General features: G+C 37.1%; 1 protein-coding gene across 3 annotated transcripts in view; it reads right to left on the bottom strand.

Annotated features, from left to right (window-relative positions):
* Nucleotides 1-18,827, bottom strand: part of GOLM2 (golgi membrane protein 2) — a 105,787-nt gene that overhangs the window by 75,042 nt on the left and 11,918 nt on the right. The window lies entirely within an intron of this gene.

An 18,827-nucleotide genomic window follows, 5' to 3' on the forward strand; every position in this document is an offset into this window, starting at 1 on the left:
CTCTCTCTCTCTCTGTCCCTCCCCCACTTGTGTGTGCGTGCTCTCTTTCTCTCTCAAAATAAATAAATAAACATTAAAAAAATGAGAATTCCATGAGAACAGGCACTGACTGCATTTCTCATTCATCCCTGTGTGTCCATCTCAATAAATGTTTGCTGAATCATTCCTTAGATTTTCAAGTTTTATACTGTGTACTACATATTCTTCTACCTTAAATGGTACTTTATTCATATTTATATAATTCTTTTTCTTTTTTATAAGAGAGAGAGTGTGTGCGAGCAGGAAAGAGGGGCAGAGGGAGAATCTCAAGCAGGCTTGACACTCAGCATGGAACCCGACACAGGGCCCAATCCCACAACCCTGGGATCATGACCTGAGCTGAAATCGAGAGTCGGATGCCCAACTAACTGAGCCACCCAGGTGCCCCTCATATTTGTATAATTCTAATTATCCTTCAAGACTTCTTCTAAACTCCCTCATTTATTTCCCTTTGTTATCAACTTCATTGCCTTAGCTTTACTTCACCTTTCCCCTTCTGTAATACTGGTCTCTCTAGGATTTGCAGTCCATCTATAATTGGCTGATTATGTATGCTGTCTTTGGCCTTTTCCATGTTAATCTCTTAAAATGTTTTTACTGTCATTTCTGAGACCTTTCTTTTTCTCTCTTCCAAGACATATGTTCTTTACCTCTTTTTTTTAGTAAGAATCATCTTCTCTTGATATTTTCCTATGGCACTTCTCACTCGTCCTCAGCTATTTCATCTATTTTCCTCTAATCTTTCTTCCTCCCTCCAATACCTAAAACATAATCTTTATATTTTTACCACCTCTTTCTGAAGTTCATTTAGTGCTTTCCCATCCCACATGGCTACTTTGAATTAATTTTGGTAGCTGTTACCAGCTCAGTGGCTCTGCTTTTCTTTTCATTCTGGGACCTTGAAAATGGCTCAGCTGTGTATGCTTCACTTTCATTATGACTTGTTCTTGGACAATCAGCACAACTTTGACCATTGATCCCAAAGGTTATATATAATTAACTTTTTACAGATGTCATTTCTGGCTTTTTTCTCCATACCAGAAACATTTTTCCCATTTATATCTCATACTCAGATGATTTCTAGAGACAATTCTATCTTCTGTAACATAACTACCAAACCTGGATGATCCTCAGAATCACCTAGGGAGCTGTAAGAAATACATATTCTTACCTCCTCCACCCCACTCCAGTGTGATTTATAATAGTCTGGGGATCAGCCCAGAAATCTTTTTTTCTTTTTTTAGTATTTATTTATTTAAGTAATCTCTACACCCAACATGGGGCTCGAACTCACAACCTGGAGATCAAGAGATACATGTACCTCCAACTGAGCCAGCCAGGCACCACTTCCCCCTGTCCCCATTTAAATCTTTTTTTAAATGTTTATTTTTTTTAACTTTATTTTTGAGAGAAGGAAGGACAGAGTGTAAGCAGGGGAGAGGCAGAGAGAGAGAGAGGGAGACACAGAATCTGAAACAGGCTCCAGTCTGAACTGTCAGCACAGAACTTGATGTGGGGCTAAAACTCACGAACTGTGAGAGCATGACCTGAGCTGAAGTCAGACACTTAACCGATTAAGCCACTCTGGCATCCCATGAAATCTTTTTTTTTTTTTTTTTTTTTTTTTTAAAGCTCAAGTGATTCTGATAAGCAGCCAGGTTTAGCAGTTACTCATCTATACTATGTCTTTGGCTGGGACCTATAGCAGCTGGATCAAAATGATATATTAATAATAATTGATGGGTAATAAATGTTTAAATTTTTTAATTTTTATTTTGTGCCAGATCTCTGCTAAGTGTTTTATAAGTATCACTGCATTCAATCCTCATAACCATCCTATGAGGTGGGCTTTACATTTTACAGACAAGGAAACTGTACCCTATTTCATATACCTACAGTAGATACCAGATATTCTCCCAAGCAGTCCCACATAAGAGTCTGTGTTCATGACCATTGTGCATATACTAGATCAGCTAAGTGATTAAACTTCTTTTCTTACTAATATTATATTACACACATGTTATTCAGTCAACATTTCAAACACACTTGCAACTTTTACTTGATCTGTTAAAGAATCAAGAATCTCTCTCGAAGCAAGTATTAGTTTAAGCTATACCCAGTTACATTTTTAAAAAGAATAATCAAGGTGTTTGGTGTTGGTTGGCTATAATGAATCATCACAAAGTTCTTTTATTCACCCATTCATTTTTATTCAGTCATTTATAAAGCATTTACTAAGTATCCACTATGTGCTAGGCCTAGGGAAATAAAGTATTCGGTCCTGGTCTATTAAGAAGAATTACAAAGAATCACCACCATGAAACAAACTATGTTTGTTTATTCATTCATTTGTCAGCCAGTCACAAGAGAAACATTTATGAAACACCTAGTAAGTGGAAGATACTGTTGAAGGCCTAGAAATATAGCAATACACAAGAAACAAGAGAGAGATCTGGGTAAAGAATACACATTTGGAGTCATCAGCATAACTGAAGTTTTCTGAATGAATATGAGCACTTACGAAGAGAGCAGAATAAGTAGAGAAGAGGATCTTAGACAGGAAACTATGAACTAGTGGTGCCTGACTGGCTCAGTCGGTGGAGTCTTGATCTTGGGGTTGTGAGTTTGAGCCCCATGTTGGGTACAGAGATTACTTAAAAAAATAAAATCTGAAGACAAAAAAGAAAACTATGAACTGTAATACTTAATGATGAATAGAGGTGCATCAAAGAAGAAGCAAAGAAAACTAAGACTAAGCAAAGAAGACTAAGAAGAACTGAGAAAAGGAAAACAGGAGAGTCTGGCATCATGGAAGCCAAGAGCATAGTACACTGGGTAAAAGATGTTGAAATATTAGTAAGAGGAAGAGAAAATCCAGATATGAACAAAGACAATTCTGTTTTCAAGAAATCTGACTGGGAGTGGCACTTAAGTGGCTCCATTGGTTGAGCATCTGACTCTTAATTTTGGCTTAGTCATGATCCCAGGGTCGTGGGATCGAGCCGTGTGTCAGGTTCTGCACTGAGTGTGGAGCCTGCTTGAGATTCTCTCTCTCCCTCTCTCTCTGCCCCTCCCCTGCTCATATATACTCTCTTACATGTGAACACACTCTCTCTAAAATAAAAAAGAAACAAACCTGACTGGGAAAGGAAGGAAAGATTCAAGCATTTACTAAATGCTGAAGAGTAAATAGAGACAGAGATTGAATATAAGGAGACTGGATTAATAATAGTACAAGATCTTTGAAAAGATAGACGAAATTAGATTCAGAAAACAGGTACCGAGGCTGGTGCTGGAGAAAGTAGGAAACTTTTTTTAATCCAACAAGGAAGGAAGACATATTGGTAGAAACGTAGGTATGCCTGCAGATTTGGTAATAAAAGTTTTATCAGTTCCTGTCCAATTCTGTCAAAAAGGATACAAGATCACATGTTGGGCTGGAGTTAGGGGAAGAGGAATTTAAATGGGGATAGGAAGTGGGGGAGGCTTGAGGAGAGGAGAAGTTTGAAAGATGCTGGAATGGATAGGTGTCTAGACTATTGTAATTTGTAAGGTGCTATTGAAAGCCCAGTTGGGGCAGCTGATCATAAATTTCTACAAATACCAGACTGGCTATCTGATTTTATCCAGCTAGGTTTAAAATAGATATGTAAAAGAAAGAATAATAGCAAGACACTAAGCTGAAACAACAGACCATCAAATCTCAGCTGGATAGGGAGGAAAGTAAAGAGTGAACAAGGCTTCTGGAATGGAAGAAGGAAAGGATAAGTGGTCCAGGTGTACTTGTGAAAAACAAGTACAGTTCATTCAGCAGTTCTAATCTCTTTTTTGATACATTCTCCTAAGAATATGCAAGTTTGAAGTTCACAAACTTAAAAAAAAATGTTTTTTATTATGCAACCTATACACACAATGTGGAGCTTGAACTCACAACCCCGAGATCAAGAGTCACAAGCTCTATCTATCAACTGAGCCAGCCAGGTGCCCCTGCAGTTCACAAACTTTGAATCTCAAGGATATGGATCCTATGTCAAATTTATGTTAGAATGAATTAAAAATCAAGGTCTTTAATTATCATTAGTGTTGGCAAATATTTCTAATTCTCATCCTAGACACTCTGTAGGACTGTCCCTCCTGATTTCTTTGAAGTTGGGATGAGGGAAAGGCAATGAATATGAGCAAAATGACATGAATCACTTCCAGACATAAGTAATGATAAGGAGCACAATTTGCCGCTCTGTCATTCTACCATAGCAACCAATGTTTCAGATGGGGGCTGCTTAGTCTGCCTAGACCCTAGAATGAGGAAGATACAGAGCAGTGCCTTCAGTCAACCCACAAAGGACAAGTTGAGTGATAAATTTTAAGCCACAGAAGAGGGTGCAGGTGGAGGACTATGAAAGGGAAGGAGAGAATGAGAGGTCAGTAGGGAAAGCAAGGCAGACTTGGAAGGGAAAGCAAGGCAGACTTAGAAAGTATGAGAGTCTGGGTGGCTCAGTTGGTTAAGCATCACACTCGATCTCAGCTCAGGTTTGATCTCATGGTCGTACGCTCCAGACCTGTGTTGGGCTGTGCACAGGTGTGAAGTCTACTTAAAAAAAAAAAAAAAGTATGATAGCAAGAGTCTCCCGCCATCTGCCATACCCAGTTCATAAAGCATTTCCACTTATACATCTCACTAATCCTTAAAACTTGAAGTGTAAAAAATCAAAATAGTTTCTCCACAAATTAGAAGCCCTTCTCAGCTTCCACTACCTTCAGTGACATCATCAATCTTCTGGTTCTCCTGCCTCTTCTTTCTCCTCATCTTATTAACTACCCCACTAGTGCCTAGAACTGCATGCATTCACACTCCATACAAACTATCACCAAGTCCAGCCAATTCTTCTTTTGCAACTTCTCTCATATCTGACCCTTAACTCTTTCTCTATGTTCATGGCAACTGCCTTGATCTACAAATAAGAGCAGAGATCTTATTTGTTTGGTCACCCCTATATTTCCTGGCACACTTTAGGCACTCAACATTACTGAACAAATAAATGAAGAAATGTAATTTACCATTAGTCTTTTCCCACTTTTATCAATTTCCAAATGGTAGTGAGAAACAGCTTTGCAAAAACTTGTTTTCTATCAAATCTTTCTTTTAGTCAAAATCCACTAATAGAACACTATTACCCATAGTGTGGAATCCAAAACTCTTCTACCAAGCATTTAATGTCTTTCAGAAGGTGGGTACCATGTTAACCAATTACCAGAAATGGTCTCCTGGACAGAGTGAAGCTAGTTTTAACCATATATAATTTAAACTACTCCTTCCTATATCCAAGCATCATCAGCAAACAGAATGTCCTTTCCTTTCCTTTTTACTACAACAAATTTCATTCCCTCCTTTAAAATAAAAACCAAAACTTAAATTGACTCTACGAGAGCATGATGTTAATTTCTACAGATAAAAATTTCATTATATTCACTATCCCTCATCCCTCCAAATTTTCCCAATTTTTTATGCTATTAGGTCCTCATCACATCTTCCACTGCCAGGTCCCCTCTAATTTAGCATGTCCCAGACACCTCCTGCCAAGATAACCCACCACTGCTGCCAAATCCCATTTTAGGTCTTGAGTGTGCATTTAATTCCTTCCTATATTAATTTATTCAACATATATTTATTGAGTACCTATTTCATGCAAGTCACTGATCTAAGCACTGGGGAGACAGCAAATCACAAAAATAAACAAAATTCCCTTCTGTTGTTGGGGGATTACAATACTTAATATACAATATTTACTTATTATGATAAAAGAAGTCATACAATAGAATAGGAAGTGCTAAGTGCTGTGGAAAAAATACATTAGAGATGGAAAAGAGGGGAAGTCCTTAACAAAAAGGTGTAAATTTGAACGAAGACTTTCAAGAGTGAGAATTACCATGCAGCTATCTGGGAAAAGAATGTCCCAGGCAGAGGGTACAGCCAGTGTAAAAGCCCTATTGCAGGAGAATGAGTGATACTTCAAGAACTGATCAAAATGGCTAGTTTGGTGTGAATGAAGTGAGCAACAAGAAGGGTAGTAGGAGATGACAGAGAACTGTGAGGGAAGCAGATGGTCTACAGCCCGTGGACCACTGGAAAGACTTGGGACTTTTTCTGCAATTGAGATGGAAGCCAGCAGGGCATTTTGGGCAAACAAAGAACATAACCTAATTGACATTTTAATATAATGCTGTGTTGAAAACAGATTGAAGTAGGAGCAAGGACAGAAGAAAGGAGGCTAGTTACGCTATAACCAATAATTTAGGCAAGAAATGATGATAATTTAGACCAGAGTGGTAAAGGTGGTAGAGAGACAAGTGTCTGGATTCTGGATATATTTTGAAGCTACGCCAACAAGAATTGCTGATAAATTGGACACGGGGATGAGAAAAAGTCAAGAATGACTCCAAAGTTTCTGGCTTGAGAAGCTGACAGGAAGGAGTTGCCATTCACTGGGCTGAGAAAGACTGTGAATAGAAGTTTTGGGGTAGCAGAAAGATCAGGGAGTTGGCTCTGGACTGGTTAAGTCCAAAACCATATTTGCTATCCATGAGGAGATGATGAGTAGAGAGTTGTCTATCAAGACTGGAATTTAAGAGAACAGTCTGGGTAAAAGATATAAATTTGGAAATCATCAGTGTATAGATGATTTTTAAAGAAGTGGCAGGATGAGCTCTCTATGGAACTGAGTTTGATAAAGAAAAGGTTCAAGGACTAAGCCTTGGAGCATTCTATCTGAGGAGGAACCAGAAAAGAAAATGAGAAGGAATGGCTAGTGAGGTGGAAAGAAAGCAATATTCCCTGAAAGCCAAAATGAAGAACATGTTTCAAGGAAGAGGACGTAGTAATCAACTGTATCAAATGTTGCTCATAGGTGAAGCAAAATGATAACTAAGAATTGACTACTGGATTTTAGCCAAGTCTCAAATACTGAACCACACTTGGTCTGGTGAGGGCAAAAGCCTGATTAGAGTGGATTTAAGGGAATGTGTTTAAGCTGTCCAGAATAAGCTACAAGACTTAGACTTCCAACAATAATCTTTCTACCTAGCAGGAGGCCAAAACTGGGTTTCAGCACAAGTTCTGTGAAAGTTACCTTGGCTGATCACACTCATTACTTTCAAATAAAAAAGTGATGGCAGAGTCAGCCCTTAGTTCTCTGATGCTAGTTCCCCAGAAGTGATTGTACTAGAAAGCTCACTTTAGTTCTCAGGGCCTTGAGTGAGTATGTGTCCTAGATTTTCTAAAGGTTCCAATTTAATATAATTTTCTTCTGTTAATGAAGGGGATTCCTTATCTGTGCAATTAAACATTTAATTTTATGCCACTGTAATAGTTTTTATATTAAAATTTTTTCTCAAATCAAGAAAATTCTTTTTCAGCTAGGGGCTAAGGAGAAGGGAAAAGGAGAGCTTTGTTCAATAGGTATAGAGCTTCTGTTTTGCAAGATGAAAAGGTTCTAGAGATCTGTTGCACAACATTATGCACAACATAGCTAACATTACAGCACACTTAAAAATGATTAAGATAGTCAATTTTCTGTTACATGGTTTTTCACCACAGTTTTTTTTTTTTTAATTCTTTTTCAGACATAGTGTCCTGATTTTGGGAAATATGGACACTATGCTGTTAACTCAAACAAATCTCCAATTGAAGGCATTCCAGGCACCATAACAATATTTGAGGAGTAAATGTCTTTTGTTTTGGGGGGAAGCACCATTTAAAGAAGTAAAACTTGTTAAGAAATTTTCCCCACTAACCTGTAAAACAGTTTCTTCCTTTCTTTTAGTTAAGGTAAAAGATATCATATGGCATTAAGACACCAGCATAAGCTCTCAGAATGGGTCTTAATAAGTAGCATGTGTATAAACATAAAACCACCTTGCTGAATTTGGTATGGAAAGTATACATCCATATTTTTAGTTATATGCTTTTTCACGTCTTTTTAGATGGTTCTCTAGTAACCACCCTTTCATCCCTTGATGTCAGTTGTTCTTTGTATCTTTGTTAAGCCTCTATCATGTAATTAATACTGAACAAAGGGTTGCACATAAGGAAAGACTGTGATTATGCAGAACCCAGTAATGTAGTGCTTGAAAGAACAGGCTCTAAGGTTAAACTGCCTGGGTCTGAATTCTGAATCCATAACTTATTATTATCTTGGACATACTGCTTATTAAACTTCTCTGTGCTTCGGTTTCCTCATCTGTAAAATGAGAATATTATCTGCTTCATAGGCCTGAGATAAAGTGATTGCAACAGTGCCTGGCACATAGTAAGTGCTTAACAAATGTTAGCTGGTAGAAGATCTTTACTGTTCCCAGTACCTAGCATGGTGGTCCCTCAAATTTAGCCTTTTTGGCTAAAATAATACACTGGGAATTTCACAGAATTTCCTAGCATATTATTTTATTCCTGATTCCTTTTTTTTTTAAGTTTATTTATTTATTTACTTATTTTGAGAACAAGAGAGACAGAGAGAGGGAGGGGAAAAGAGAGGGAGAGAGAGAGAATCCCAAGCAGGCTCTGTGCTGTCAGCGCAAAGCCTGATGAAGGGCTCGATCCCAGGAACTGTGAGTGAAATCATGACCTGAGCTAAAATCAAGAGTCAAGACACTTACTGACTGAGCCACGGAGGTGCCCTGCCAATTTCTTTTTTTTTGATAGCTCAGAGCTACTTATCCTATAAGTAAGTACATTTTGGATTATTTTCTCCTAAATGCCTCCACTAAAGCTTCAACGTTTTTCCCAATGCACAGTTGATGATTTTTCTGTTCATGACCCTTCCCCTTTAAGAATGCCATCTGTACACTGTGAACTTTTTCTAAGTCATTCATTAAAGATGTTACACATGACCAGTCCCAAAACTAACCTCTTGTTCCCCACCATTTATTATAATTCTCCATCTGAGAAAGTAACCATGGTATGGTAAGAAAACCACTGAACTATGAACCACTGAATTATAAAACCAGAATTATGAACCAGAATTATAAAACCAGGTTTTAGTTCCAACTTCAGGTACTAGAGACCAGAGGTAAATAACTTTTAAAAATTTTAATTTTCTCATCTATAAAATGGAATTGCAAGTCCTAGCTACCTTGGAGTTTAGCTATAAATATCAAACTTACCAGTCTTTCGACTCTATTATTCTCTATTCTTGCTGCCATTGTAAATACAGACCCACAGTTCTTGCCTAAATGTCTGCAGTAATGTATTTCCTAACTGATCTTGGTTTCATTTTCTTTTCTCTACAATCATCCTTTACTACACTCATGACTATCTTTTCAAAAAACAAATTGAATTATATTGTTCCCTATGACCTGCAAGGTGAAATCAAAACTCCTTAGTATGGCATTTTAGACTTAAGAGTCTGGCCCTAGAGAGCCCAGAAATAACCCCCCATATATGTTCAACAGGCTTTTCAATAAGAATGCTAAGACCATTCAATGGGGAGAATAATAATTTCTTCAACAAATGGTGTCAGGACAACTATATAACCACATGCAAAAGAATGAAGTTAAAAAATAAATAAATAAAAAGAATGAAGTTAGATGCTTACCTTCTAAGGTAAGGAGAAAATTAACCACAAAAGAAAATTAACTCAAATGGATCAAAAACCTAAATTTAAGAGCTAAAACTATAAAATTCTTAAGACGAAAACATAGGGCTAAATCTTCATGATTTCTGATTTGGGAGCGGTTTTTTTTTTTTAAGTGTTTTTCATTTATTTTTGAGAGAGAGAGAGAGAGAGAGAGAACATCAATGGGGATGTGAAGACAGAGAGGGGGACAGAAGATCCAAAGCGGGTTCCATGCTGACAGCAGCAAGCCCGATGTGGCACTCAAACTCACAAACTGTGATATCATGATTGGAGCTGAAGTCAGACACTCAAACAACTGAGCCACCCAGGTACCCCTGGGAGTGGTTTCTTAAATATGACAACAAAAGCATAGGCAACAAAAGAAAAAATAGATACAATTGAATTGTATCAAAATTAAAAACTTTGGTGGGGTGCCTGGGTGTCTCAGTTGGTTCAGTGTCAGACTCTTGACTTCAGCTCAGGTCATGATCTCATGGTTTGTGAGTTCAAGCCCTGTGTCAGGTTCTATGTGGACAATGAGGAGCCTGCATGGGATCTGCTATCTCTCTCCCTCTCTCCCTGCCCCTCCTCTGCTCAGGTGCACACAAGGGTGCACATGCACTTGTACTTTCTTTCTCTCTTAAAATAAATAAGTGAACTTAAAAAAAAATTTTAACTGGGGTACCTGGGTGGATCAGTCAGTTGAGCATCCAACTCTTGATTTCGGCTCAGGTCATGATCTCACAGTTAATGAGATCAAGCTCCACATCAGGCTCTGTGCTGACAGCACAGGGCATGCTTGGGATTCTCTCTCTTCCTCTCTCTCTGCCCCTCCCCCACTCATGCTTTTTTTTCTCTCTCAAAAATAAATAAACTTAAAAAATAAATTTTAAAACTGTTGTGCATCAGAGGATGGTATCAACAGAATGAAAAGATAATGCACAGAAGGGAGAAAATATCTGCAAATATATATCTGATAAGGGTTTAATATCTAGAACATATAAAGAACTCCTACAACTCAGCAAAAACAAATAATCTAATTAAAAATGGGCAAAGGACTTGAACAAATCCTTCTCCAAAGATAAAAATGGCCAAGAAGCACATGAAAAAATATTCAACATTGTTAGACATTAGAGAAATGCAAATCAAAAGCACAGTGGGTACCACTTCATATCCAGTACAATGGCTATTATCAAAAACAAAACAAACAAACAAACAAAACATGTGTTGATGAGGATAAATAAACTGGAACCTTTGTGCATTGCTAGTGACCATGTACACTGGTTGCAGCTACTGTGAAAAACAGTTTGGTGGTTTCTCAAAAAGTTAAACATAGAATTACCATATGACCCACCAATTCCACTCCTAGGTAAATACCCAGAAGAACTGAAAACAGAGATTCAAACAGATACTTCTGTACCAATGTTCAAAGTAGTATTATTATTCACAACAGCCAAAAGGTAGAAACAACTTAAGTGTCCATCAACAGATAATGTATAAACAGAATTATATATGGTAACATTACTCCGCCATAAAGAGGAATGAAGTTCTGATGCATGCTACAACATGGATAAACTTTGAAAACATTATGCTAGGGGCGCCTGGGTGGCGCAGTCGGTTAAGCGTCCGACTTCAGCCAGGTCACGATCTCGCGGTCCGTGAGTTCGAGCCCCGCGTCCGGCTCTGGGCTGATGGCTCGGAGCCTGGAGCCTGTTTCCAATTCTGTGTCTCCCTCTCTCTCTGCCCCTCCCCCGTTCATGCTCTGTCTCTCTCTGTCCCAAAAATAAATAAACGTTGAAAAAAAAAAAATTTAAAAAAAAAAAAGTGTTTCTTTAAAAAAAAAAAAAAAAAAAGAAAACATTATGCTAAGTGAAATAAACCAGACAGAAAAGGACAAATATGGTATAATTCCAGTTACATGAAGTATCTGGAATACACAAATTTAGAGAGACAAAAAGTAGAATAGATATTACCAGTGGCTGGTATATGGGAACAGTTATTGCTCTGATGGGTGCAGAGTTTTGGTTTGGGATGGTTTAAAAGATCTAGAAATAGGGGCGCATGAGTGGCTCAGTTGGTTAAGTGTCGGACTTTGGCTCAGGTCATGATCACGCTCTCAGTTTGTGAGTTTGAGCCCTGCATCAGGCTCTCTGCTGTCACTACAGAGCCTGCTTCGGATTGTCTCTCTCTCTTTCAAATAAAACATTAAAATAAAAGTTCTAGAAATAGATAGTGGTAATGGTTATACATCATTGTGAAAGTACTTAATGTCATTAAATTGTGAACTTAAAAATGGTTAAAATAGTAAATTTTGTTATATATATTTTACCACACACACAAAAAAAATGTTAATAAAGGGTCTGGCCCTAAACACCTTCATCTCCAGCCACAAATTTCCTTCCTTCTCACCACCATGTACCTCACATGCCATGCTCCTATTGAACTGCCTGACCTGTGAAGGTACAATAGACTTTCAATCTTTCCTGCCTTCATTTATGTTCCTTTTGTCTTTCCCCCTTTCTAAGTTTAGTGAACTACTCTTCATCCATTAGGATTTATCTTCAGTGAATCCTTTCTTTCTTCACTTCCTGAGCAGTTAATCAATTATTCTTTTGTACTTTCAAACCCCTTTGTAAATAGTTCGATCATAGCATTAATCATGCATTATGGATTATTTCTCTATGTGCATCTCCCCCATTAGATTGAGTTCCTTAAGGACAAGTATTGAATTTTATCATCTTTCTATGCCTAGAACCTAGCACATGGAAGATACTTTCCCAAATAAATGACTTCTGCATGTAACATAATTTTGAAAAATCAGAAAGCACTATGTCAGTAAAATGACTTATTTCATTTTACCCTGTGTGAATTTATTTCAAGTTAGCTTCCAGTTTATGAAACAAGTCCCTGAAGATATGCAATATATAATAATTTTTTCACTATACTCCCACTAAATTAACTCCAAGGTTTTCTTCTATTCATTTGAATATTAAATTGAACCAGAAAAATATTTTTGGGTTTCTAAGTGAACAAGATATTAATCTAAAGTACTAGCATACATTACAAAGATACATTCTATGCATGTTAGAAAGATAGGGTTCATAATGAGTAGTTTTACGTCAGAATATTTTGATCACGCCTTCCAGAAAGTAGTGTAATCAGATATGTGGATAACATCTATGGTAGCCCCAGCACATATTTATGCACACTTTAGCTAAGAGGCAGTACAAACTGCTGAATCAATCATCAAATATTTACTTATTTAAATATATACATGTTTACATGCTTTACAGATTTTTATAGTGAAGAAATTCACAATATAAAGTTGGAAAACACACACACACAAAAAGAGGTGCAAAATAAAAGATGCAGTATAAATATGCAGATATGGTCATTCATTCAGTAGTTATTTATTAACTGGGTATAAACCAGGTACTCTAAACATAGCAGATAAAGAGAGATGGACCCTGCCCTCAAGAATCTTAAACATGTATAGGGGTACCCAGGTGGCTCAGTTGGTTAAGTGTCTGACTTCAGCTCAGGTCATGATCTCACCATTGGTGGTTTCAAGCCCCGCACCAGGCTCTGTGCTGACAGTTCAGCTCCCTGTCTCTCTGCCCTCCCCTGCTCACACTCTGTCTCTCTTTTCTCAAAAAAAAAAAAAAAAAAAAAAAAAAAAGAATCTTAAACATTTATTAAGTAATGTTATGCCAAGAACCGTGTGAATACAAAGATGAATAAAACATATAGCCATGCCTGGCTCACAATCTAGATATGGAGAGACAATTACAAATAAATAATTATGGCAATTAATACTGACAACTTTCTCTCAAAACTCTTTCCCTTGGCCTACATATGACACCACAGTATCTGGGGCTTTTTCTTCCTTTCTGTCTGGCTACTCTTTCTCAATCATTCAAACCTGCTCCTCCTCTACTATCCCCTTATCTGACGCAAAGCTCTGTCTTACATATGCACCATTTTATTCTACAACCTACCATTCCTATGACATCAACAACCATAACAGATTTAAATCTGTCCCTAGCCTATCCTTTCTATTGAGATCCAGAAATATATTTCCACTTACTTACTTGATATTTCACAGATTCCTCAAACTCAACTTACCAAAGTTTGTACTTTTCTGGAACTAGCTTTTTTTTTTTTTTAATGTTTTATTTATTTTGAGAGAGAGAGAGAGAGGGAGAGAAAGAGGGAGAGAAAATCTCCAGTAGGCTCCAAGCTGTCAGGGCAGAGTCCAACACAGGGGTCAATCCCAGGAACTGTGAGATCATGACCTGAGCCGAAAACAAAAGTTGGACATTTAACTGACTGAGCCACCCAGGCGTCCCTCTCAAACTAACATCTTTTTTTTTTTTTTAAGTTTATTTTATTTTTTTTGAGAGACAGAGACAGTGCAATTTGGGAAGGGGCAGAGAGAGAGGTAGAGAGAGAGAATCCCAAGTAGGCTCCACACTGCCAGTGCAGAGCCCGACACAGGGCTCAAACCCATGAACTGTGAGATCATGACCTGAGCAAAAACCAAGAGCCAGACGTTTAACTGACTGAGCCACCCAAGCACCCCTCAAACTAACTTCTAATCTAAGGTTCCTACCTCAAGTCATAGCACCACCATCTGGTGGGTTGCACAAACCAATTATCAAGGGATCCATCTTTGAATGCCCATCGCACATCAAATATATTACAAAATCTTAACTCTATTTCTATGCTTTAATAACCCAGTGTTTCTCCATCGAGGTGCTACTGACATTTGAAGCAGGACAGTTCCTCATTGTTGGGACTCTCCCTCCCATTACAGAACATCTACCATTCCTAGTTCCATGTCTAAATGCCATTAATGCTCCCCCATCATTAGCACTTACAAAAATGCTCCCTGAGGCTTGTATTCTTAACCTTCTTAACCAGGTTAAGAATTGCACTTTGTTTAGTTAAAGACTCCATTATGTCTTACCTGCACTACTTAAAAAAAAAATTATTTTTAAGTTTATTTATTTATTTTGAGAGAGAGAGAGAAAGAGAGAGAGAGCACATATGCAGGTGAGGGGCAGAAAGAAGGAGAGATAGAATCCCAACCGTGAGTTCATGACCTGAGCTGAGATCAAGAGTCAGATGCTTCACCAACTGAGCCACCCAGGTGCCCCTAAACAAAATTTTAAATAAAAACCTTATAATTATTTCCATTACATAATTATCTTCCCTCCAGTAAATTCTCTATTCTGTAGCCAGAGTAATCTTTTAAGCTCAATCTGATCAAGTACTCAAAACTCTTGATGCTTCTGGTCTTAGGAGAAAGCATTTAGTCTTTTGCCATTAAGTATATGTTAGCTGTGGGGCTTTGATAGAAACCCCTTATGAATTTGAGGAAGTTTCCTTCTATTCCAATTTTGCTTAGAGTTTTTACAACAAATGGGTATTAAACTTTGTCAAATGTATTTTCTCCAAGATTATCCAGTCTCACCAATTTTATTTAATGTACTAGAGGTCCTAGCTGGTGCAATAAGACAAGGAAAAATAAAATAAAAACCATCCAATTGGCAAGGGGGGGGGGAAACTGTCTCTATTTGTAGATGACATGATCATGCATATAGAGAATTCTACAGAATCTACAAAAAAAGCTACTACTAATGAGTATTGCAGCCTTTTGTTTTTTTTTTTGGTAGATTCCTTAGAATTCCTTAGATTCCATTAATACTACAATTAATGAGTTCTAGTGCAGCAAAATGATCAATATACAAAAATTAAGAGCATTTCTACACACTTGCAAAGAACAAGTAGAAAACTGAATAAAAGATATAATTCCATTTTTGATAGCATCAAGTACATGAAATACTTAGAAATAAGTATAGTAAAATATGTAGGAGTCCTAAATACTGGGAATTTTATATAAAATGTTGCAAGAATTTAAAGAAGGCTAAAAAACAGAGAAACACCATATACATGGATTGAAATATTCAATATTGAGTTAAGATTCAATTCACTCCAAATTGATTTATAGATTTACTGTGGGTTGAACTGTTTCCCCAAAAGGGTTGAAGTCCTAACCCTCCAGTACTTTTGAATGACCCTTACTTAGAAACAGTCATTGCAGATGTAATCAAGTTAAAATGAAGTTATACTGGATTAGGATAGGCTTTAATCCATTATGACCAGTATCTTTATGAGAAAACAAAACAGATTAGGGAAGAAAACACCATGTAAAACAACAAAGACACACAGACATATTGGAAAGACAGCCATAGAAGATGGAGACAAGAAACCAGAGTTACGCTGCCACAACCCAAGGAACCCTTGATGTTATCAGAAGCTAGAAGAATCTTACCCTTAGAGGCTTCAGGGGGAGCACAACACTGCCAACACCTTAATTTTGGAATTCCATTCTCCAAAACCATAAGATAACAAGTCTCTGTTGTTTTAAGCCATCCAGTTTGTGGTACTTTGTTACAGCAGCTCTGGGCAACTAATACACATAGTAAATACTCAAAATTTATTTAATTTGTTAGAGAGATAACTTCTCTTATATAATATTATATAATTTTATTTTATATATGTAATTTTATATATTTTTAAACACATGTATAAAATACTGTGTGGCAATATAGTTTACTGGAAAGAACAAGGGTTGTTAGAATCAAACAGACCTGAATTTAAAATTCTGCCCTTCTTTTATCTCTCTTAAGCCTGTTTCTTCATTCATAAAATGAGGAGGATCAATGAAATAAAATATGTAAAAGTCTGTCCACCAGTACAGAGTTTGCCATTTTATAATGTTAGTTCCTTTCTTTTCTGGGTACAGTGGTACAGTTAGTCTTGAAGAAATTTGGTCTTGTATTGCTTTCTTCAAAAACCCAAATATATTAATTAAATTGACAAAAATGTATTGAGCACTTACTATATACTAAGATCTTAGAAAACTGTCCCTACTTTTCTTTTTTGTCTCCCTTTCTTATTTTCGTATTTCTCCTTTCAATTTGCTCCCATGTTAATTATATTGATTCTTGAAAATTGATGGCTAGGATTTAGTTATGCAGAGAAAAGGTAAAAGGACATTCAAGAGCTTCCTTCTACCCAATTCATAGAGGAAAAGAAACAATTCTTATAGTGTAGCATGTAGTATCTGTCCTCTGAGTGATAAGGAGAACTTTGTGAACTGTGACTTCATTAAGCAAGAACTATTTTTTGTGGCTGACGACCTAAGGTTTCCCCATTTTAGACTCTTCCTTGGAAGAAAATTAACATTTCCTTTGACTGAAAATCCAGCATTCCCTCTAGGCACAGTCTAGTTATGCAGTATATTTCAGTTTCCCACAGTGCTTCAAGGTTCTCTTTCTGACTCCTAACTAACTTTATCTAACTTTCTTGCCCTATTTTTTCCTGGTCAGGTAGCTCCTCCTTTGAACAATGTTACCTCAGTTGCCTTCCATGCCTGATTCTTTCTCTCTGGCAAACTAGGTGCTTCCACCCAAGGATGACTTCAAAACCTATCTACAGGAAGCATTTTTGTATTTAATGTAAAATGATGTACTTGTATCTTATAATTTCAATCCTATATATCTAATTTAAATTCACCTTGAGGCAAAATTTTTTCCCATTTGATGATTAACTAAAGCCTCATCAACTAACATTTTTCACTTTTAAACTAGACTCTCTTTAGCAATTTTGTACTGATCTGTCCTTCCTTCTTGAAACTTTTATTCCTTAGCTTCAATAACACCCATTTTCTCTCATCCTAACCCTCTCCTATTCAATGTTTATATACTCTGTACTTCCATCTTTAACCCTAATTTCATTTATTCATCAAATGTTTGAGTTTCTTTGGGGGGGCAGTACCTATGCTACATACTGTGGATACAGCAGTGAATGAGAGACAGACACAGTATACATGATTAGAGAGCTTACAGTTGAGCAGGGACTATGAGGGGAAGACCTAACCCAAACTAAGGGTTTGGGGGAAGACATTCTTGAGAAAGACAGTTTTAGCTGAGTCCTAAAAACAGATGAGGCTGAAATGAGGTAAAGAAAGAGACAGAGGTTTGGAGGAATAAGAAGCTTAGAACAGATGAGAAGACAGTTTTGAATAGAGGACACTGAATGTTTCAAAGCAGAATAGGAAAAGCCCTGGAGGTTTCAGGATGTAAAAGTTCAGTATGTGCACTGGAGGGAACTAAAGGGAGAATTAATAATATTTGAATGCTGGAATGCAAGGCTAGAGTCAGACTGTAAAAAGATTTGTAAGCTATGTTAAGAGCAATAGGAAGGCATTGACTGGCTTCTTGCCCTCCTTTTATGACATGTCTTATTCATTCATTCATTTACATATTTATGTATGTATTTATTTATTTATTTTATTAATTTTTTTTGAGAGAGAGGGAGAGAGAGGGAGAGAGGGAGAGAGGGGGAGAGAGAGAGAGAGAATGCATGCAGGTAACAGAGAGGAGCAGAGGGAAAAAGAGAGAATCTTAAGCAGGCTCCAAGCTCAGCAAAGAGCCCAACGTGAGCCTCAATCCCATGATCCTGGGATCACAGCCTGAGCCGAAATGAAGAACTGGATGCTCACAACTGAGCCACCCAGTCATCTCCACGACATGTTTTAATTATCTTTAAACAACTTCACTGCCCTATAATTTACATACCACAGATTGCATCTATATAAAGCATATAATTTGATGACAGGTGACAGCTTTATACAACTGTGTAACCACTACTACAATCAAGATAGAAAACATTTTTACCACCCCCTCAAAGTTTCCTTTCATTCCTTTGTCATCCATTCCTCCACCTCTGACCTCAGGTGACAACTGTTCTGTTTTCTATCACTATAGATTAGTTTCCTTTTTCTATAATACTTATATAAATGGAATCATAAGTATGTACTGTTCTATGTTGGGCTTCTTTCAGCATAATGGTTTGGGGATTCATCTATATTGTTGAGTGTATCAGTAATTCATTCCTTTTTATTGCTGAGTAATATTTTACTCTCCAGATTTATCACATTTTGTTCATCCATTCACCTGCTGATTGACATTTGGGTTTTTCTAATTTAAGGCTTTTGTTAATATAGCTATTGTGGATGTTTGTGTATAATTTTTTTGTTGTGTGGTCATATGTTTTTATTTCTCTTGGGTAAATATCTAGGAGTGGAATGGGCTGGGTCATATGGTA

The sequence above is a fragment of the Prionailurus bengalensis genome, chromosome B3, assembly GCF_016509475.1.
Source record: "Prionailurus bengalensis isolate Pbe53 chromosome B3, Fcat_Pben_1.1_paternal_pri, whole genome shotgun sequence".
Taxonomy (NCBI): Eukaryota; Metazoa; Chordata; class Mammalia; order Carnivora; family Felidae; genus Prionailurus; species Prionailurus bengalensis.